Source organism: Chiloscyllium punctatum, chromosome 6, assembly GCF_047496795.1.
Source record: "Chiloscyllium punctatum isolate Juve2018m chromosome 6, sChiPun1.3, whole genome shotgun sequence".
NCBI lineage: Eukaryota > Metazoa > Chordata > Chondrichthyes > Orectolobiformes > Hemiscylliidae > Chiloscyllium > Chiloscyllium punctatum.
Genome location: NC_092744.1, coordinates 67,142,040 through 67,166,665, shown reverse-complemented (window position 1 = coordinate 67,166,665; position 24,626 = coordinate 67,142,040). Strand labels below are relative to the sequence as shown.

The 24,626-nt window shown below is 40.4% G+C and overlaps 1 protein-coding gene across 6 annotated transcripts in view; it reads right to left on the bottom strand.

Annotated features, from left to right (window-relative positions):
- Positions 1–17,111, bottom strand: part of gigyf2 (GRB10 interacting GYF protein 2) — a 207,024-nt gene extending 189,913 nt beyond the window's left edge. For all 6 annotated transcript variants that reach the window (XM_072572842.1, XM_072572845.1, XM_072572847.1 and 3 more), the window contains exon 1: positions 17,018–17,111. The gene's annotated coding sequence lies outside the window, so the exon portion shown is untranslated. The remainder of the gene's footprint in view (positions 1–17,017) is intronic.
- Positions 17,112–24,626: the final 7,515 nt, after the last annotated feature.

Below are 24,626 nucleotides of genomic sequence, written 5' to 3'. Positions count from 1 at the left end.
AAAATATTTGTCTCAAATCACATTTGCCTTTTTGCAAATCACTAAATCTGTGCCCTATTATTCTTGATCCTTTTACAAGAACAGTTTCTGCCAACTTATTCCTCTCGATTTTGAAAATGTGCATCAGATTTGCTCTTTAAGAACATTCCGAATGGTTTCAATCTGTCTTCATAACCGAAGTTGCTTAAATCACATTTGTGAATCTTTTCTGCACTGTCTTCAATGCATTCATAAGATTGAGTGAAGTGTCCAGAACTGTATACATACCCTGACTGAGGTCTAACAAATGTCGTATACATATTAAACATCACCTCCTTGCTCTTTAAATCCCTTCTTGAAGTCCACATACACCAAATCATCAGCATTATTCTCATTAACTCTTTCTGTTCCCTCTTCAAAAAACGTGAAGATCGGAAAATACAATCTTCCTCTTTAGAAATCTATGCTGGCTGAAGAACATAACTGGTGAATTAGAAGACTGACATCAAATTACAATTTGCTCAGGATTTGAACCTGGAATCTCTAAGTCTCATTCACTAAAAATATTTATGAATTTCAGGGCTACATAATCAACCTGTTCAGACATGTTATGAAGCAGAGAGACTTGAAATTAAGTGTTACAGTGAAAACGTGTATTCGGTATGAACAGATAAAGAAAGCGTTAAGTTTATGGTTGTGAGACAAAGGCTCAACTAGCAAGACTTTGACCAGATAAGAACTTGCAGTAAACAATGAGGTGCTGGAGGTAAAGGAAGTGGGTTAACGAGGTGAACATCATCTATTGTGTAATGCCAGATGGCTTAATCTTTACTGTTGATGCTTGGTGATTGTAATGGACACCCAATCAATACAGATGTTGCCCTATTTGGATGCTGCTCCCTATAAGTGACTATATAATTCCTTAAGAATCTGCTGTTTGAGAGAACACTGAGAACCGATCGCGCTCTCTCCAGGGCTCAGAATAACGAAGAGGGTAGACCATACTGTGTCTCTGTTTGCTTTGACTGATATGGAAATGGGACGACAATGGCCCACTATTGAGGGACATTGCTACAGCACTCTAACAGCCCTGTAAAATATTAGTTTGAGTTTTCTGGCTTATTAGTCCAGTGACATTACTCCTATATCAACATATCCCCAAAATGCCATGTTTATTTACACTTTGAAGGTGACACCTCGATGCTTTCAATCCTTGCGATCAATTTTGTGACTCAACCAGTTCAGTCATGTTACAATTTCTAGCATAAATGGGAGTTCAACCATCAGACCCAGTGGTGTCGCCTCATTCTCCCCCACCCCCTTCCCTTCAGTTGAAGCAAAATGCTCAGTATAGTTTTATCTTCATCTTTATTCCATCCAATCAATAAGAATGTTGCCTTATCTGGATTCTCCTCCCTGTAAGTGACTATATAATTCATTAAGAAACTACTATTCCAGAGAAGGCCAAGAACTCACGTCTCTGTGTACATGGGCGGTCATTCTCTCACCCTCCAGTGCCCGGAATAAAGACGAAGGAAGTAAAACTATACTCAGTTTTGCTTTGATTGGGGGGGGGGGGGGGGGTTTGGAGACACGGGACGGGATGGGACAGGACGACACAGATGCTGAAGATCAGAGTTGAAAAGTGTGGTGCTGGAAAAGTCAGGCAGCATCCAAGGAGCAGGAAAGTCAACATTTCGAGCATGAGCTCTTCACACTTTTCGACTAAAGAGTTGACCTTCAAGAGGAGGAGAGTGACTGTCTTTGAGATCAATGTCATGTTTGACACTGTGGGAATGTAGAACTAAACTGGAATCAATGATAATTAGGGGAAAATGTTGCAGCCATACTTAGCACAATGGAAGATGCCTGCAGTTGTTGGAGAACAGTTAGATCAGCCTCATAACATCACTACCCAAGTTCCTCAGGGACCACCTTCAGCTGCTTTATTGATATCCCCATCATCATAAAGGTCAGAAGTGCAGATTTTCATTCACGTGCAATGTTCAGCCCAATTTAGGAAACCTCCGATACTGAAGCAATCCATGTCTATAAGCAGCAAGATCTGGACAACACCTACATTTGGGCTGATAAGCACCAAGTAATGCTTGTGCCATACAAATACCAAGACCAGCAAGATGGTATTTAACCAATGCCATTTGACCTTGAATGACATTACCATTGTTGAATCTCCCATTATCAATATCTTGGGGGTTACCATTAAACAGACCTTTACAGGAACAGCCATATAAATACTCTGTTCAAGAGCAGGTCAGAGTAGCAAATCAGCAATGAGAAATGATTTCTGGTTTTTCTTCCAATTCAAACATTCTTCTGCTTTTTGGTTTCCTTCCCAAGGATTGATTTGTTGAGAAGGTTTGAGAGGGGTTTAGTTATTGTGGACCTGAAGATTCTTGTGATTATCTGCAATCTGAAAGGGAGATTTCATGGAATCAATTCCTGACTTTAACCCTGCTCCCTTTGTACCTGCACTTAGTAAGGAGGACTGCCATGTTTAACTTTTATTTTTCTGCTTTATACCAAGATTCCGTACTGAGGTACTTTTGAACCTAAGATGGTGCTGTAAGTGGCAAGTTGTAAACTTTACACTGTACTTAAGTGAGTACGTGTGACAATAAACCCAATTCAATTCAATTCATTTGTACAGTCCCCAATGCTCAATAGCAAAAGGTGTGAACTGCTGTAAAGGTACACCGCAGAAATTTACCAAAACTTCTCAACAGCACCTTTAAACTCGCGACCCCTACATCTAGAAAGATGGCACAACCATCTTGAAGGTTCTGGTCTCCTTCCTATCGGAAAGATGTTGTGAAACTTGAAAGGGCTCAGAAAAGATTTACAAGGATGTTGACAGGGTTGGAGGATTTGCCAGGGTAGGGAGAGTCTGAATAGGTTTGGGCAGTTTTCTCTGGAGCGTCGGAGGCTGTGGGGTGACCTTATAGAGGTTTATAAAATCATGAAGGGCATGGATAGTGTAAATAGACAAAGTCTGTTCCCTGGGATGGGGAGTCCAGAACTAGAGGGCATAGGTTTAGGGGGAGAGGGGAAAGATATGAGAGAGACCTAAGAGGCAACTTTTTCACGCAGAGGTGGTACGTGTATGGAATGAGCTGCCAGAGGATGCGGTGGAGGCTACTACAATTGCAACATTTAAAAGGCATTTGGATGAGTATATGAATAGGAAGGGTTTGGAGAGGTATTGGCCAGGTACTGGCAGGTGGGTCTAGATTGGGTTGGAATATTTGGTCGGCATGGACGAGTTGGACGAAAGGGTCTGCTTCTATGTTGCACATCTCTATGACTCTATAACTCACTCTCTGTCTCTGCAACACCTGCCAATCACCTACATGACAAGTAAGGAGTATGATGGTACCCTCTCCACTTGTCTGAAAAACTGCAACACCAGAAACACTCAAGCAGCTTGATATCATCCAGGACTGGCACCTCATCCATCGTCTTCAACTTTCACTCTCTTCATCACAAATACAGTGTATACTACCTAACTGACACACTGCAGTAACTCAGCAGTGCTGCTCAGACAGCAAACCCATCCACTCGGTGGCAATGGATGCATACACTTGACTTGAAATATAATCACCATTCTTTCGCAGCCATTAGGTCAAAACTTTAAAAATACTTTCCTAATAGCACTGAGTATCCCTCCACCCCGAAGGACTGCAGCAGTTCAAGGAGCCAGCTCATCATAATCTTCTTCAGGGGATGCTCAATAAATGCTGGTCTAGCTGGTAACTCCCAATTCCCACGAATAAATAAAACATACTATATTCAAACGAAAAAAAAACAATATTCTGGGAGGCAAAATGCATTAAATTACAGTATGCAGTTCACAAAGGTACAGTAATCTCTCCCCATTTGAGACACCATTGGTTTTCTTGTTTGCGGGTCATCACGCCACTTCACATTTGGGGCAAAGCAAGGCTCCGTGAGCTATCAGATAAAACATGCAGATTATAGTTTTGGTTTTGATTTTAAAATAGAGGCAAATGAAAGTGGCTCGCTCTGGGAAAGTTTTTTAAAAAAGGTCAGAGGGCAATTCTGCAACAATGATCTAAGTGCATCAGTTTCAAGAAAACGTGCCAGATTTCCCACTGGTCAGACAGCCATCATGTCAGTACAGATTGGAGATGCACATGGTGGCACCATGGAATTGCCTGGTAAATTGAATTTTCCACTGGGTAATTCCTCAATGCATGAAACCATTCAAATGTTTCCATTTAGATCAGAGACTCAAGAGAGTTCCAAATAAATTAATAAAACAAATCTCACCCCCTGAGACACCTTGCATTACCCCTCCATGCCTCAATAACAACTGGGCAAAAATTCCCTCAGTTCTTTTCTCAATCTGACCTGTCCCAAAACCCCCCCATCTTGCTGCTAAACCCCAAACACCACCACCATCAGACCTGACCCAACCACTGATTTCCCTTTCCCACGATAGACGCAATCAACCCAACCCCTGCCCTCCACCAGATCTGACAAGAGATACAAAATTCAGGTTTCAGATCTGATTATATTGGACCTAAAGCGTTAATTCAGTTTCTCTCTCCACAGATGCTGTCAGCCATGTTGAGTTTGCCCCGCATTTTTTGTTTTTATTTCTGATTTCCATTGTCCACAAATATTTTGCTTTTATAAGAGTGATAATACTCTGGGATCAAGAGTCTGAAAGATAGCATTGGGAAACAGGTTGAAACCGCATTTAAATATTTGTTATTTCTAACTAATATATAAACCATTTTTGTTTTTTTCTTTTTTGTATTAAATTTGTGATGTGTTATCTGCTGCGTCATATGAAGGTTTCACTGATTGACCACTATAGTCGGCAACTGCAAAAATTAAATACATGATCCAGCAAGCCAGGTTTCATTCTGAGATCTGAAGTGTTCAGTATTACCATTAGCTGGGATCAAAACTTACACAAAAATGCAGTTACTAAGCAAAGTCTTTGCTGACAACTGCACACTCCAAGATTCAAAGACAACCAAGCTGCATGTTGATGGCATTGGCCCAGTATCAGAATTGCCGAGCCTTACAATAGGTCTAAAAGTCAACTTTTGGATCGACCTGGCCCTGGGCACAACTTGCAAGATCCAATTGATACTATCAACAACCCATCCCCTCATTTCTGCTATCTTACAAGTATCCTTTTCAAAGGAACAATGACAGATGATGAAATGACCCATAGGTTAAAGGCTACCAGGGAGTGGTTCACATCTTTTCTCCGTGGTTTGCAGTATCGAAAGCAACTAGCTACGCGCCACCTTTTCTGCTTAATATTTACATGCAAATCCAGTGGCAGGAGAAAACCTTGAACACAAAAAGTCTTACAAGGTTCTGCAAACTCGGTAATGTAAGCCTGCTCATCGGAACTCAAGATTCACTGGACTGGACTGGACATGTGATATGTGATATATGTGGCGTATTTCAGGCCAACAAAGGTGGTACTTCAGTTAGTTGAATATGGGGACCCAAACGGCAGGGTCCTCCACACTCAGATACAAAATAATTCTGAAAATCGCAGCCTGAAAGTTGAATCCCAGTACATGGGGTAAAACCATATGACCAATCCAAGTCAAGAGCTCTCTGTCACCAAACAATTCCCATAATTCAGATGACTAGCCAGGTTCCAACAGAAGTGAGCAGGCTATAAAAGCAAGTGACTTCATCCACTCCTCCAGTAACTTCAATAGCATGTGAAAATCAAGATTTGGTTTATTATATAAACCCAACACTACTCAATAGTAAGCAATTGGTCTTCTTGCTGAAATCTCACCCATCTAAGCAATGGGAGAATTCACTGTGGCTTTCACATATTCACAAAAAGAAAAGTATAATTCGTTTGAAGTTTCAGAAACCTCCAAATGTTTGAGGTGCTGTTATTTTTCCTGTAACCTCATGAACCGGTGGGGGATAAAAATGACAAAAACTCTTCATTTTCAGGAGCAATTGATATTTTTGCCTTAGTAAAGCAAGTAACAGGAGCTGGACCAGATGGGCCAATAGGCTGAGAAGTGGCAGATGGAGTTTAATTCAGATAAATGTAAGGTGCTGCATTTTGGGAAGCAATTATTAGCAGGACTTATATTTTGCCTTTTCCCTGGGGTCGGGGAGTCCAGACCTAGAGGGCATAGGTTTAGGGTGAGAGGGGAAAGATATAAAAGAGACCCAAGGGGCAACTTTTTCATGCAGAGGGTGCTGTATGGAATGAGCTGCCAGAAGAAGTGGTGGAGGCTGTACAATTGCAACATTTAAGAGGCATTTGGATGGGTATATGAACAGAAAGGGTTTGGAGGGATATTGGTCAGGTGCTGGCAGGTGGGACTAGATTGGTTTGGGATATCCGGTCGGCGTGGACAGGTTGGACTGAAGGGTCTGTTTCCATGCTGTACATCTCTATGACTCTATAACAAGTGCACTCTGAATGAGAACGCTGTTTATACTGGATTATGTAGATTGCAGATGTTCCATTCATCACAGAAAGGCCAAAATGCAAACACATTTAAAAATTCATTTTCTGTAATCTAAATGCAAACCATCGGCAAAGCAGCCACATCTGACATATTTATGACCTTTTTTGAACAAAGATGTGAACATTTGCAATGTTTCAGTTCTCTGGCATTCCTTAATACTTAATGATTATGGTCGGTGCCCCTGCAATTTTCACCGTCCTTTTCCTCAGCCTTGTCAGATGCATCCCACCCTTTGCTGGTGGCCTATCATGTACATACACCTGGTGATACACATTTTAATCATCAATATAAAACTTTACCAAGGAAGATGCTATCAAAGTAATACAAAACAATCACTTTAGTACCTCAGACATGTCAGATGCTTCTGTATGCAGATCCCCTCTTCATCCCAAAGCAACCCCACTCGTATTTTCCTTTTCATATTTATTTGCTGATGGAGGACTTTTAGAACCTTCTTTCCATGAATCTTCAGTTCCTTCTAATATTGTTTTTTTATTTCCTTTTCACTGCCCCACTGAATTTTCAATATTCAGCCTAGGTCTGACTTGTATTATCAATCTGATATGTATAGTATACCTCTTTTACAATTTTGTTTTATTCTCAGTGTCGTTATCAACCGTGGAGACTGGGATTTTGGTCTCCCAATCTTTTCCTCCTTGTGGTAAAGTATTTCAACTGAACCTGAATCATTTATTCAAACAGCCCACTGTTCGGTTACAGTTTTGCCTGCTGTTAATTCCAAATTGTCTAGGACAAATCAAGTCTCAACTCTCCTGCAGTTAAATACTTTAGTCAATTTCTCCTTGTCTTCTTCAACAGAAAATCTAAATAATACAAAGTACCATAACTGCTCCCTAAAAGGTTCCCCTTCTATTTAACCCTGTACATTTCCCAGACCAGATCAGGCAGTGCGTCTTCCCTCATTGAGATTGAAATGTACAGAAAAATACTTAATCAAGTTCAGAAATCAGACAGTTCATAATTTTTTGCATTACATCTGAATCGAAGATAAGCGTCAGGCCATATACCATACCATTATTAAGACTATCTGCTTCCATTTCCATCGCTTCACCTGTTTTTGCCCCTTATCAATTTGACTGCTAAATCACTTATTCCTGCCTTTACTACCTCAAAAATTCAACATTACAATGTACTCCTGGCTGATCTCCTATATTCTATCTCCGTAAATGTGGGGAACAATTTAAGTCCTACTCACTGACTTACATCAGCTACTGGTCAAGTTTTGAGCTTCAACTTCTCATCGTTTTCAAACCTCTCCACCATGGCCTTGTCTCACCTCTTGCAGACTTAGAAGACTGGAAAGTATTGGTGTTCATCTGATTCTGGCCTCTGGAACATCGCTAATTTAATCATTATACTATTAGTGACAGTGACTTCAGCTGTCTGAACCCAAGTTCTAGAGTTTGCTCCCTACACCTTGCACCTCTACCTCCCATTCTCCACTTAACACATTCCTTAAAATATACCTCTTAGACTTTTTAAAATCTATTCTGTTATCCCCTTACTTAGCATTGAATTATTTTCATGAATTAATATTTGAAGGATCAGTTTAGGTAAAAAAGAATTTGCTATTGAAATAACATTAATCTGAATAATTGCTTATTTATGAGAAGTAACCCAGTATAAAGTTATATTGAACACTAGAAGCTCTCGCAAAAGTACATCATGAGTTGTGTGCAATTACAAATTAATAACATTTATATAATAACAAGCAGTGATCTCTACCAGGTAAAAACAATGACTGCAGATGCTGGAAACCAGATTCTGGATTAGCCCTTCATCAGGAATACAGGTCCTTCAGGCACTCTGCCTGTATTCCTGATGAAGGGCTTTTGCCCAAAACGTCGATTTTCCTGCTCCTTGGATGCTGTCTGAACTGCTGAGCTTTTCCAGCACCACTCTAATCCAGAATCTGGTTTCCAGCATCTGCAGTCATTGTTTTTACATAGTGATCTCTACCAGTATACCCAACTGCTATAAACTCATCTATCATCAGTCATAACTTGCACAATGTGGGTCAAATAACTTGTGTAATATTAAATAAAAAGTTGCCTATGGTTACTTAATTTACAGATTAATTTGAAACAGTGCACTTCAAAAGATAAAAGCTCAGAAGTGCATGAAAAATCTAGCTACAAGTAACAATAACGTTTAAACCCAAGATCATGCCACTTGCACCACATTTCAATTAACATTTCTATGGAAACCAACACAAAACACAATCATGTTTCTAAGTATAAACAAGTACATTCTAAAGTACATCACTAAACCATAGTTGAAGGGTAGGTTTTCAAGAAGTTTTTTTTTAAAAAAGCAAAGGGGGCAGAACAGTGGAGAATTTTTATTTAAAAGTCTTGCATTTATTAATAAAGTGTTTTTCACACTCAAGTCTGAAAAGCACCTTATACAAAGAAACCTTGATTGTCCAAACATTAACTATCTGAGTTTCGGATTATCCGAACAAGACTGCAAGGTCCCGATGCTTGGGTAAACTGTATTATCCGGCATTCGATTATCCAAATGAAATATTCCCCGGCTGTGTCATTCTGATAATCGAGTTTCTTCTATTACGAGTTAACTAAATTGTGAAGTGCAGACATTACTGTACTCTGGGAAATGCAGAGGCCATTTAGAACATAGGAAAATCCCACAAACAGTAATGCAATGACCAGATAATCTGCTGCTTGAGGCGATGATTTAGAGATAAATGTTGGCCATGGTCAGGGTTAACAACCTGCTCTTCTTCAAAATAGTGCCATGACCTCTTACATCACTCAAGCAGATGAGCTGTAGTTTGACCTCTCATCTGAAATACAGGATCTCCAACTATATAGCACTCCCTTAGTACTGCACTGGAATATCAGTCTTAATCTTTGTGCAAAAGTCCTGGAGCCAGAAACCTAGAATCTTCCAATTCAGAGATGAATGCACCACCAACTGAGCCATGGTTGACAGAGGAAGTCGAATATGACGTGGCCTGGATGACTGAAGCAATGGTGACCAAAAATTAGGGAGAGAGAATAAGTTAAAACCCGACAGAGTGAAGACGTCTGGTGGGATAAGGGAATTTGATTCCATAAAGATATAGAAAAAGAACAGGAGATTAGCATTAGATAACTATATTCATTTTTAATATCCAATGCATACACAATGAGCCAAATGGCCTCTTTCTGCACTGCAAAACATTGCAATATGTAGGGCTAATGACGAGTAACAGAAATGGAGAGTCAAGAGCATGAAGGAATAAGCATGGAGATAAAAATTTAAATGTTAAATTGAAGCAAGTCAACAAAACAAAAGTAGGTCAGGAAAGACAAAAGGTGATACATTGGTAGAGTGGGGACTGGGCTGGTCAACCTTGAACTAGAAATGAATGCAGAGGTGACAAATAGTCCAGGGGAACAGCTTGGGGAATAGGCTAAAAGGAAATAGATACCATCTTTTGAAAGATTAGCTGCAGAAAACTGTGCCTAATCTAGTACTTTGTGCTGTATACAGGCAATGCAATCGTAGCAGAAAGATACAGCTTGGTGTCAGATGCATTTGTTTTGAAGAGGTCGACATAGCTGTAAGCGTATAGTGGATAACATCTTTAGAGGAGTCAAAAGATAAGGGGAGAGAAGCCATTACCATAAACTATGTGCGCACGACAAAAATTCCATTCATACATCACTTTTGCATGATGTAAAAATGTATTCAGCTGTTTCTCAGTTTTTATTTCTTGTCTGTTCATAACACCATGTCAAAGGAGGAGACATTAAGACATTTGGTCAAAAGGTCTGTTCAAGTGTTAGGTTTTGAGGAACACCCTGATGAAAAGAATGCTGGCGACTAAATTCATGTTCTTAAACTTCTTGTCCATCACCTTCATGATTAGCTCCAACAATAAGTGCAATAGCTCATGACTGTTGTGACAAGCAATTAAATCCAAATTCTCAATGTCTCTACAACTTTCTGTCACTAGTTCACTGGGTCTCAACTTACCCAGCTCTGAACTCTTATCTCGCCCCATTTTTCCTAAATACCCACAACTCATTTCATTGATGAAACCCACTTTCTCGCATTGCTACTTCAGTTACACTGAGCTGCTTATTTATTCTTTCACACCATTTAGGCATCACAGACAAAGCCAGCATTTGTTGCTCGATCCCTACTTGCCTTAGGAGATCATAGATAAATCTGTGAGGAGCAAGTTGCGAAGGAACTGGAAGCAATGCAAACGATGCTCTGACTACAATAAGATAGGCAGAAGAAGGTGTATGTTATCTCACCCAACTAGCCAGCAGCTGACACATAATAGAGCACTACAGCATAGACAACGGTCAAAGACTGCAGGTGGATCAAAACTAGATTCTCACTTCTGATATTGTAATCATGAATGTCATGGATAGGGTGAGGACATAGGTTTAAGGTGAGAGGAGAAAGATTTAAAACAGGAACTGAGGAGTCATGTTTTTATACAAAAGGTGGTGTGTGTACAGAATGAACTGCCTAAGTAATGGAAGCAGGTTGAATTACAACATTTAAAAGACACCTGAATGGGCATATGAATAGGAATGGTTTAAGAGGGAGATGGACCAAATGCTGGCAAATAGAACTAGGTCAGATTGGGATATCAGGTCTGCACAGATGAGTTGGACCGAAGAGTCTGTTTCCATACTTATAATTCTATTTTGATAACATTTTTCAATACCCAGTGATTGCTATCCAGCTGGTTGGTTCACTGTGCTCCATTCTCACTTAAATACAGTCAAAATCTCACCTGCAGTGGCTTCTCATCCCACTCCTACACATTGTCTAATAACCCTCCGAACTATTCTTGGCCCCCTCCTGTTAACACCTCCACACTCCCCCTCAATTACATATTTTAAAATATGACCTTGGTTTTCACATGTAATATTATTTGCAGCTCCACTTCATCATCATCACCCAATGTTTTACTGTTATTAAATCAGATGGCTTATCCAACTCTATTACTGGAGGAAAAGAAATTTCCTAAAATTAGCATTGGGTAAACCTAAGCCATTTGCTTTTGTCAATGCCAAAATGTTTGAGGCTGAAGCAGGCTATCAGCAAGACTGACATCATAAGTCTGACACAAGTGTGGTCAGATAAGAGCTCATTTCTACCTCTTATAACATAGTCCAACTTCGCTTCTACCTCAGAACTTCAGCTACCAAATCCACACATTTGCTAATTCATGAGTTGGTTATTTCAATATGGTTGACTAGTCACATTCAAGCATCTGTAAACGTGAAACAGAAAGCTTCATTGCCTGCATCCATATATTCACTAAATCTGGTACTGACCTACATTGACCACTAATTCTGGCCTCTTGAGCACTACCATCATAATTGTTCAATCACTGCATAAGGTCCAAAACTCAGGAATTTTCTCTTTACATTTTAGGTCAGAACAATTGTCCACATCATCAGGGAAGCATTTAACGGTATGGCATCAAGACATTCTGTAAAACTGAAGTTATTGGAAATCGAGGGGAATACCCCACTTGTTATGTCCCAGCACAAAGGAAGATTATTGTGGTTTCTGGAAGCCATATACCTGTATCAAGACATTTCCTACTGTGGCAATCAGGATGGGGCTCAAAACCGAACCATCTTCAGCTGCTTTACCAATTTTCTCTCCATCATTTGGTCAGAAATGGGGATGTTTGCTGATGATTGCAGTGTTCAATACTATTTATGACTCCTCAGATACTGAAGGAGTCCACTCCCGCATGCAATAAAACCAAGGCAGCATACAGGCGTGAGCTAATCTCTTACAAGTAAGATTTATTTTGTAGGTGTTTAGAAAATATCTGCTCTAATAACTTAATTATCTTATGACATTTACCAGAATTCCAGACCACTAACGTTCTGGAAGTTACCACTGACCTTAAATGGACTAGCCATATTAAAACTACTGCTTCAAAAATAAGATTCCAAACTAGTGACCTCTACCAGCTAGATGAACAAACCATTGGGATCATTTGTAGGCTCCCCAAGTCACACATGATCTGGAGTTGGAAGTATATTACCCTCCTTCATTGCTGCTGGGTCAAATTCCTGGACTCACCTGAACAGTACTATGACATACCTAGTGGTTCAAGGTAGAACCTCACCACCATCTTCTCAAAGGATACTAGAGATTGGCATCAAATGCTGGCTTGATGGGAGTCACCCTAACCCCAAGAATGAATAGTTTAAAAATGAGTAATATAATTAATTCAAGCCCATACCCGGAGAAGGCTGCATATAGTTCAAGGGTAGATTTAATTTTATATTCTGCAAGAGTAAACACAATGAATGCCAGTGTTGCCTGAAGTGAAGACCAGGTAAACTATTCAGCCAAGAAACCCAGCTGCAGCAACAAGTGCAAGAATCTCATGGACATTTCTTAATCACCGAAAGGGAGATCATCTGGTCTGTTGTCGCTCCCACTTCTCCGAGCTCAACACCTCTCAAAAGATCGTCACTGCCCTATCCAAGCCCTAACTTTAACCTTCTTTCTACTCTAGCTTGTCTTCAATTCTGATTTCTCAGAATGCTTATCCATGAGATTCACCCATGTATCTTTAAGTATTTGCAAATGGATGACCAAAAACCTTTTCTTGGATTCCTGATTAGCTGGTTTTGTTAACTGCTCCCTCTCCTCAGGTTTTACATTCCCCATATCGCCCCCATCCCACTTGCCAAACTTCAAATCCACCATCAATTCATTCTTCAAAAAGCTCACCCTCCCTAATGTGGCAAACTATACCCATTCATCAATTTCCCTTTGTTGTCAAAAGAATCTACTAACTCCAGGGTCTTCTCACAATTCCTTGATTAATCCTTCCAATCAGGTTTCTGGCCTGACCACACTACTCAAATGACCCTCAACATCACAATCTTTGTTACTATGCCAGTAGAAAGCCTTACCCCATTTATTGTCCCAACCATATTAGGTTCAATTTCACTAAATACATAAACCAGAGTGGGAAGATCAATAGGAAAGAACATTCTGCAAACACAAAGAACTGCTAAGTATAGAAATCAGCAGCATAGTTACCAAAAACTGATCAAAACTGATTTGGAAAGAATTGTTACACAGAGCTGAAATATAAAATTGACAAAAGTAGATAGTGGAACGTTGAGAGATATGGGTTTGGATAAGAATGCAGTGGCTCAGATGGAGACACAGCAGTGAAGACGTTCTCAAATGGAGGAAAAAGGTAAGATACTGGACATCAAGAAAAATGCAACAAGGTTGAGGCATGAGAACTTGGAACAGGATAACTGAAAATTAGAAGGATGCACATCAAGTAAAAACAAAATAATGGCAGATAATTTAATACTGAAAATGGAAGACTCCGACAAGAACTAAATGAACAAAATGCAAAACCACAGCAGTGGAAAAATTACCAGAGGACCTGCCCTTAGTGAGCTGCTTACTACTTACAACATACCTATTTGGCCAAGCTTTCATCATCTGCCCCTAATATTGCTTTATGCACCTCCAGATTAAATTGCGATTTATAAACACACCGGTAAACATTGAGATGTTTTATTAGATAAGTGCCATAAAAACACAAGCTGCTTTCAAAATAAGTAAAGAGCAGATGGATACAGATAGACCTCAAAAGGAACAGTAAATGAAGTGACTTTCAAGAAAAATATGAAGTTATTAGTTACAATTAAGGCAGCTTATTTATACATCATGCACTTATATTACCAGTGGCAACATATCACACAGATGTAGAAATAGCAATGGGAAACAAAAGCCTTTTTATTATGGTTGATTTCTTCTGAACTTGTTGGCAGCAAAAGCATGGTGCTTTGCTAAATTGGTTTAGCTCAATTGGCTGGATCATTGGTTTACTGATTGTGATGTCAACAGCACGGGCTCAATTCCCATCACCAGTTTGAGGTTGCCACGAAGGGGTCTCCATCTCAACCTCTTCCCTCGCCTGAGGTTTGGTGGCCACCAGGTTAAATCACCACTAGTCACTTCTCCCTCTCATGAGAGCGCAGCCTCTATGGTCTGGTAAGACTATGGCGACACAATGAGAGAAGAGTGACTAAATGTGCAGCAGTAAAAAGTTTTAAAATGTGCCATCCCTCCATACTGAATGCATATTCTGCCATATGCTAGACCTTCAATTAGATATGAAACATTTTAGTTAAACTTGGAGTTTAAAAGTAAGTACAAGTGCTCCAAATGTTATTTCTATAAAAAGTGAAATTTATTTCAAATCTTTCACAACTTAAGATTTAATTTTGCTGCTCAAATTAGGTTTAATAATGAGTAGTATAATTTAAAACTTAAGACTTGCCTAACAAAAAAAATCCAATATTTAAACTTGAGCAAGCACTCAGGAAATATAAATTTTCCAAGTATGAAGGACTTCAATTGGGTGATGTTAGGGAAACTGCGACTGTACTTAAAAGCAGCAAAGGTTTGAAGATGCCTTCAAAGTTATTTCACTGATGCAACAATGACTATGCTCAAAAAGCAATTCATCAGGTACAACATACTTCATAATGTTCTAAGCTGGTGATGAAGCACTGTGCAAATGTCATTCTTTCTCTTTAAAAAAAATAAAATTTTACAAGGATGTATACAGACGTTCCAAATTTGCTCATTACATGTTTTAGAGGTATAAAAGGGCACCTCAGAATGTATTCAGCACCTAGGTCTCTGAAACTGGACAATTCTATTCCAGTAACATCATGAATTAAGGAGGTAAAAACAATGACTGCAGATGCTGGAAATCAAATTCTGGATTAGTGGTGCTGGAAGAGCACAGCAGTTCAGGCAGCATCCAAGGAGCTTCGAAATCGACGTTTCGGGCAAAAGCCACATCATGAATTACCTTTGCTGCTCACCACCCCATTCAGAATTTCAAATAAAACTTCTGCAAAGAGTGAGGTACTGTTTATAAAAGGACTTCTGAGGCTGCCTTCAGGAAAACAAAGTAACATGAAACTGCAACACATTAGTAAAATAATCTGGTTTTTAAAAAGTTCTCCTTTATCAAGTTGTATGCAAAATGTTGCATCATTTTTAACCAATATATTGCAATGGCAGGGAGAAATTGATTTGATTAATTTAGAAAAAAGTCTAAGAATAACAAAACAAACTTTCAAAAAAGTAGAGTCTCAAGGTAACTACTCTCCAATTATTTTTGAAGTAACTTGAAAGAACTGCCAATAAAATTGATGAAAACATTTACTGCAATAAAGTTAAAATTATAATGCTCTACATATTGAGACAAGCATGACTGCAAAAACTTAGAAGTATGCATTTGTAACACCTCAAATAAATCAAACGGCTTTGCAACTGAAAGCAAATGAAACTGTTTAATATGTGATTTTTTTTCCTGTATACAGAAATTATGCTATAAAAACATTCAAAATGCAGACAGTAAACACCGACATAACTAACATCATACATTATTGTCAGAAGGAAGAATAACATACCAAAAGACAATGTCACACACTATACCAAGAACCTGAAATAAACGATTTTAACCAACATGCAGAAGTGGTTTAAACAAGCACCTTTGGAATTGCTATTACATCAGTGCAGACACTAATCTGGTGACTGGTAACAATTGTGACATCATTGCAAATCAAAACGTTTAACACAAAAATGTAACAGTCATCATATTACTACATGAGTGCAAACTAGATCTGGAGTATTGCGTTGAATTCAGCATTCAATAAGTGAAACAGAATACATTTGATATCAAGAAATCAGACTTCAAAAACATGAATACCATTTCTCCATGTTCCATATGGATATTAAAGCCATACGAAAAGTCTGATGTTTTAAAAACATAGACAAGTGAATCAGTGTTCCCACACGACAGCAGGTCACCGTCGTTTCAAGTACATGCAGAATTTAAAAAGATAGAAAGGTCATTCTTAAAATCCGCACTTTCACTGCTGCAGGTGTGAATACCTTAAGGAAAACTTCCCTAACAGTTAATATGATTAGCCCTGATCATTGTTGTAATCCAGACGGCAGCTGAAGCTTAACCCAGGCAGGGGCTGCAACTTCTTGATTACGAAGGGGGTAGGTAGAGAGAGAGAGAGCTGCATCACCAAAACAGTCTGGCAGCCCCAAACACCTACCCTTCCTCAAGCCTGCTTCAAGAGGCCGCTGGCTGACTAGCTCTGGGGGGGGGGGGGGGGAGAAGAGAGAGGAGGAAAGAGAGAGAAAGGAAGAAAGAAGAGAAAACAGCTTCCCCAGGGAAGTGAAGCTGTTAGATACGGCTGGCCTCGAGAAAGAGGACGAGCTCAGCAGCCGGGGCTACGCCATGTGCTGCTGTCCTCTCCCCTCCGGCACGGCCTATGACCGGCTGGTGAGGACAGGGGCCGCCTCGCCTGGCCTGGCCGGGGCGAGGGAGGGGGGGGGAATGGTGGTGAATAGAGAGTGAGAGGTCGGGTCCCTAATCCGGGACCGCAGTCCGCGATCCCCCTTCTTCCCGCTGTCCGGGCCGTTGGTATTCACTCCCTTACCTGCGCGGATCGCGAACAGGAAAAGGTTTTCTCGCAGCGTTCCTACTCTCCTCGGTGACAAGATGGCGGAATAATAGGCGTCACGTGACCCGGGCACCAGCTCCACGTTCCCGGATGCACAGCGCCCGCGGCGTGCCCTTCTGCGCGTGCGCCCAGGCGGCAGCAGCTCCAACGACCAGCGACGGTTACATTTCATTCATTCATTCATCCGGGGACTCGATCACTTTGTTCAAAGGATCAATCTTCGCCTGAATGCGTCGCCCCCTCTCTTTCTTTCTTTGCCTCCAAGTGTACACGCCACCTCGTTGGGTTTTAGTAATTTCCAAATCGAACCAAAAATCGTATTATTTCCGTCCAAAACTAAAACACGGGGGATTTCAACCGGTGCTGGGACGTCCAGCAACAAAAACGCAAGTTGCGGAGAGGGCATGCGATCAAGCTGAGTTTCTCCACCAATTTCCTGAAATTGCTGGACAAAACCCTGGCAGCGTCTGCGGAGAGAAAGCAGAGTTAACGTTCATGCTGAGTTTCTCCAGCAATTTCTCGTATTGCTTTGCATGTCGGTAGCATCCTTTCACCTGCACTAGATAAAGAGCAAACAATTCCTTGAGCTGGGTGTTTCCATTTGGTACACCTTAACTCATGGCTCTGAAGATCAATGCTGCAGAGCACAATCGGTTACAATCATCACACACAAAGCTGCCAAGTGACATTGTAGGTGGGTGGCATGGCTTGCTGGCAAGTGGTGACCATGGGTATGGAATGGATATGTGACTGAATTAAGTTCAAGTCTCTTAGACACATGGCGAAAGTGAGGACTGCAGGTGCTGGAGATTAGAGTTGAGAGTGTGGTGCTGGAAAAGCACAGGAGTCCCGATAAATTGCTTTTGCCGGAAATGTCGACTCTCCTGCTCCTCAGATGTTGCCTGCCCTGCTATGCTTTTCCAGCACCACACTCTCGCCTCATAAACATACGGCCTACAGCATTTATCTGTAGACTATTAATCCAGAAACCCAGGTAATGTGATGGTGACCTAGTCTAAATCTCGCTGTGGCAGGCAACAGAATTTGACTTCAATGAAAATTTGGAATTTGGAGTCTATGAAAACTGCTATTGATTGTCAGAAAAGCCCATCTGGTTCACTAATAGCCTTAGGAATGGAAACTGCTATCCTTACCTGGTCTCAGAAATTCAGAACTGATTATTCCTTCAGGGTTAGTTTATTGCAATATTAAGCATTTAAGCACATTTTGAACCTTGTTGTTCACACTTTTTAATGTCATCAAATGTTATTGGCAGTTTATTTTATGAATGGGTTGCAAATTCAGTGAATTATAGAACTGTACAGTTCATGTTCACATCCCGATGTTCTGATTGATCAGATTTATTTTTCCATTCTGTTTCAATGTCTGTGGGTGCCTTTGGCTAGTCCAACACTTATTATCCATCGCTTATTGCCCAGAGGACAATTCAGGGTCAACCACATAGCAGTGAGTCTGGAGTCACATGTATGCCAGATTGCAACATGAAGTTGTTCCTTTTTCCTGACCGTGAGGCAAACAAAACTGGCATGGATTGAGGCTGCTGTGACCAACAGCAGCAGATGGTCCTGGAGTCAGACGTCTAGGTATTCAGCAGACAAAGGCAACTGCAAAGCCTGAGGATACATGCTGTTCCTGTTCATGTGAAGAGTGTGTACCCATTGCTCTACTGCCTTTTTATGCAAGGCTCAAAACCATTATGCTACTGAGGCCCTGCCAGCAGTGCTTCATACAGTTTCCAAAATGAATGAACCAATGACTTTGGTCATAGAGGCTGACAGCACCTTCTCTCTCTCTCTTTTCCTTTAATTGTTTCAAGAAGAAAAGGTTTGCAATATCAATAAAAAGTAAATAGAGTCATAGAGATGTACAACACGGAAACAGACCCTTCGGTCCAATTTGTCCATGCTGATGAGATATCCCAACCCAATCTAGTCCCACCTGCCAGCACCCAACCCATATTCCTCCAAACCCTACCTATTCATATAACCATCCAGGTGCCTTTTAAATGTTGCAATTGTAGTAGCCTCCACCATCTCCTCTGGCAGTTCATTCCATACACGTACTACCCTTGCGTGAAAAAGTTGCCTGTTAGGTCTCTTTTCCCTCTCACCCTAAACTTAATGCCCTCTAGTTCTAGATTCACCCACCCCAGGGAATAGACTTTGTCTATTTACCTTATCCATGTGCCTCATGATCTGATAAACCTCTATAAGGTCACCCCTCAGCCTCTGATGCTCCAGGGAAAACATCCTCAACATATTCATCCTCTCCCTATAGCTCAAATCCTCCAAACCTGGCAACATCCCTGTAAATCGTTTCTGAACCCTTTTGGCAGGTGGGACAAGATTGGGTTGAGATATCTGGCCGGCATGGACAAGTTGAACTGAAGGGCCTGTTTCCGTGCTGTACATCTCTATGACTCTATCTTTACAATAGGAAGGGGACCAGAATTGCACACAATATTCCAAAAGTTGTTTAAGCAATGCCCTGTAGAGCCACAACATGACCTCCCAACTCCTGTACTCAATACTCTGATCAATAAAGGAAAGCATACCAAATGCCATCTTCACTATCCTATCTACCTGCGACTCCACTTTCAAGGAGCTATGAACCTGCACTCCAAGGTCTCTTTGTTCAGCAACACTCCCTAAGACCTTACCATTAAGTGTATAAGTCCTGCTAAGATTTGCTTTCCCAAAATGCAGCACCTCACATTTACCTATATTAAACACCATCTGCCACTTCTCAAGCCATTGGCCCATCTGCTCAAGATCTCATTGTAATCTGAGGTAACCTTCTTCGCTGTCCACTGCACCTGCAAACTTACTAACTATACCTCTTATGCTCATATCCAAATCCTCTTTGTTACTTCTTCAAAAAACTCAATCAAGTTTGTGAGACAAGATTTCCCATGGACAAAGCCATGTTGACTATCCCTAATCAGTCCTTGCCTTTCCAAATACATGTATATCCTGACCCTCAGGATTCCCTCCAACAACTTGCCCACCAATGATGTCAAGCTCACTGGTCTATTGTTTCCTGGCATGTCCTTACCACCCTTCTTAAACAGTGGAACCACGTTAGCCAACCTCCAGTCTTCCGGCACCTCACCTGTGATTATCAATACTACAAATCTCTCTGTAAGAGGCCCAGCAATCACTTCCTTCGCTTCCCACAGAGCTCTAGGTTACACCTGATGATGTCCTGGGTATTTATCCACTTTTATGTGTTTCATGATATCCAGCAATTCCTCCTTGGTAATATGGACATTTTTCAAGATGTCACCATCTATTTCCCTACAGTCTATATCCTCCATATCCTTTTCCACAGTAAATACTGCTGCAAAATACTGGTTTAGTATCTCCCCCATCTCCTGTGGCTCCACACAAAGGCTGCCTTGCTGATCTTTGAGGGGCCCTATTCTCTCCCTAGTTACCCTTTTGTCCTTAATGTATTTGTAAAAACCCTTTAGATTCTCCTTAACTCTGTTTGCCAAAGCAATCTTATGTCTTCTTTTTGCCCTCCTGATTTTTCCTACTGCCTTTATAACCTTCTAAGGATTCACTTGATCTATCCTGTCTATACCTGAGATATGCTTCCTTCTTTTCACCCTAACAGGAATATACTTTTTCTGGACTCTGATCTCATTTCTGAAGGCATTTTTGCATCCACCCCTTCACTTGCTAACATCAGCTTTTGAAAGTTCTTGCCTAATGCTGTCAACATTGGCCTTTCTCCAATTGAGAACTTAAACTTTTAGATCTGGTCTATCTTTTCCATCACTTTTTAAATTAATAGCATTATGGTTGCTGGCCCCAAAGTGCTCCTCCACTTACACCTCTGTTATTTGCCCTGCCTTATTTCCCAAGAGTAGATCAATTTTTGCATCTTCTCTATTCAAGAGCAGAGTCAGGTAGACTTAGATGATGTGTTAACCCCTAAAAACATTCAGCCTATATATATCAGTCTGTGTTACAACTGAGGCTGGAAGAGTACAATGTCACTTTAGTCCACTGCTCCATGGTTTGCAATATTAAATAAGAACATTCTACCTAAGTCTCAATAAGGCTAATCACATGCTTTCTCTATATCATATTTAGAATGAAAAAAATCTATCAACTAGAATTATTTAATAAATGCAACATCATTGATTTACTATAAAAGAAAACCTATTTGATGAAGAGACAGAACTGGTTAACATGCAGAATTTGAAATTTGAAGATACAATTCATTACTCCTCTAAATAATACCAAAACACACCCGCATGCCACCCGCGTGCTCGTACGCGCGCGCGCGCGCACTCACACGTAAAAAAGAGGAACTTCATTCTGCCAAGTTTCAGTTAAAATAACTTTATGGGTAATGGTGTCATTCTTGAAAACCAAAGAAAAGTAAGTTGTAGAATTTTCTGACATCTCAATCTGATGTTTTTGCATATGTGTTTACGGAACTAATCATGAAAAATTATTTCTGGGCTCTTTGCAAATAGAGCTTGCTCAGGAGATACATCATTGAGAAGATTTTTCAGTTACTCTTTCCATTAGAAATTTTACCCTGATTTCATAGCAAAGGTGTTGCAGAGTCAAGATGCTCAAGCTAAGCAGCTTGTTCTACCATGGGCTTTCCCCAACTGCAACATTCAAAAAACAATCTCAAAGCTTGCAATCACTGTTCAAAATTCAGTTCTAAAACAAATGGATTTTTTTTAGATTACTTACAGTGTGGAAACAGGACCTTCAGCCCAACAAGTCCACACCGCCCCGTCGAATCACAACCCACCCATACCCCTACATTTACCCCTTACCTAACACTACAGGCAATTTGGCATGGCCAATTCACCTGATCTGCACATCTTTGGACAGTGGGAGGAAACCGGAGCACCTGGAGGAAATCCACGCATACACGGGGAGAATGTGCAAACTCCACACAGTCAGTCGCCTGAGGCAGGAATTGAACCTAGGTCTATGGCGCTGTGAGGCAGCAGTGCTAACCACTGTGCCACCATGCCACCCAATATTTTCCTTGAAATGAAATTATCTGGAACTATGTAGTTTCCAGGAAATGTCTTGTTTAAAAAAATACATCTTCTAATGTGATCTTTCAAAAAATGCAGTCAAGATATCACCACAATCACTCCAACTGAAATCCATAGAAGTTATTTCACGTGAAGTATCTTCGTACCATCTGTTAGTTTTAGCCTTTCCCAAAAAACACTGAACTTGGTGGAATCTGCACATCTTGAGACAGCAATGGCACTACAGCTGCAAGTGCAGATTGTGTGTCTTAGAATCATTGAGTCATAGAGATGTACAGCATGGAAACAGACCCTTTGGCCTAACCTGTCCATGCCGACCAGATATCCCAACCCAATCTAGTGCCACCTGCCAGCACCCAGCCCATATCCCTCCAAATCCTTCCCATTCATATACCATCCAGATGCCTTTTACATGTTGTAATTGTACCAGCCTTTGCCACTTCCTCTAGCAGCTCATTCTACTCACGTACCACCCTCTGCGTGAAAATGTTGCCGCTTAGGTCTCTTTTATATCTTTTCCCTCTCACCCTGAATCTATGGCCTCTAGTTCTGGTCTCCCCGACCCCAGGGAAAAGACCTTGTCTATTTATCCTATCCATGCCCCTCATAATTTTCTAAACCTCTATAAGGTTGCCCCTCAGCCTCCAACGCTCCTGGGAAAACAGCACTAGCCTATTCAACCTCTTCCTATAACTCAAATCCTCCAAGCCTGGCAATATCCTTGTAAATCTTTTCTGAACCCTTTCAAGTTTCGGTTGTTGCAATCTTGGTTGTGCATCCAGCAACAGGAACATGCTTTTTTGTAGTGCAGCTGAGTGAGAGTGCTGTTCACTATTGGCCAGCAGCTGTCACTGGCGGGACTTGCATCACCATGCAGTAGATCTCCGCAAAAGGCCTATTAGTGTCCGTTAATCTCTCTGATTGGAAGAAGATATGGAGAGATATCCTCTGAAGAGTCAGCTCATGTGACTAATCATCGGTGCTGGGTCCACTACTTTTCATCATTATGTAAATGATTTGGATGGGAGCATGAGAGGTGTAGTTAGTAAGTTTGCTGATGACACCAAAATTAGAGGTGTAGTGGACAGCGAAGAAGGTACCTCAAATTACAATGAGATCTTGATCAGATGGGCCAATGGGTTGAGAAGTGGCAGATGGAGTTTAATATAGGTAAATGTGAGGTGCTGCACTTTGGGAAAGCAAATCTTAGCAGGACTTATACACTTAATGGTAAGGTTCTAGGGAGTGTTACTGAATAAGGAGACCTTGGAGTGCAGGTTCATAGCTCCTTGAAAGTGGAGTCACAGGTAGATAGGATAGTGAAGAAGGTGTTTGGTATGCTCTCCTTTATTGGTCAGAGCATTGAGTGCAGGAGTTGGAAAGTCATTTTGAAGCTGTACAGGACATTGGTTAGGCCATTGTCGGACGATTGCATGCAGTCTTCTGCATATGTAATGTCATAAAAGGTCAGCCATTATACTACGGCCATTTTTTCACAGCAAATCTTTTACTATAGGATTGCTTCTTAAAATTTATCTCTTTGACCTACTTTTTGGTTATTGGCATGAATATAACCTTACATGTTTCAGTGTCCAATTCTGACTCGTAATGCTGCAGCAAAGCACTTCAGAATGTTTATTATGTTAAAGTTTAGATAATACAAGTCATTGCAACTGAGATTCTCAGAGGCAGTTTGTGCTTTATTTTTGCTTTGTATTTTTAAAGTATGTTTGTGAGTTGAGTATTTGCTCTAGTCAATGTGTTAGAATTTTAGAATGTAGCACATTTTAACATCTAACCAGTCAACAGGAGAACAATTATTGTAGAAAGGGTCATTTGCAACATTATTCGGACAAAAATATCTCATCTAAATTATATTGCATCTTAAAGTGAACATAAAGTGAACATTACACATTACTTTGTCCAAGTTCATAAGCAATACCTAGTGTAGATAAAAATAAATGTAACCCTGTTAATTGTATTCTTGGAGATATCATCTTCTATAAAATGAGATGATATGATGTGAATGTTTTGATTAGTTCTAATAGTTGAAACAATTCTTTCAATTCACATTTTTGTTCAAGTGTGGAATTCAGTCTTTCGCACAGTCAGAAAATAAAGTAAGACTAGAAAACCAATGTTTATTATCGATCCATAATAGATCTGACACTCTCATGAATTTTGGAATGGGCTCAGTCTGGTTATTAACAGACAGAAAAGAAAAGACTCAGTTATTACAGGCAGACTCCTCAGCATGTGTAGAAACAAAGGACAAGATAAGTCTATTGCAATTGCTATGTTTGAACTGCAGTCTAACAAAGAACCACAATTTATAATATTAATCTGTCCATTTTCTTTTTGACTACAGATGGAGCTGGCTCATACATCCTGAATTTTGTGTTTATTTCAGATTTCTAACATTTGCAATTATTTTTATCATGTATTAATTTCATTGAAGCAACCATTTCCAAATGAAGATCTTAGACCAGCAATGAACAGTTAGCTAATTAGATTCATATGGGTTTGAAT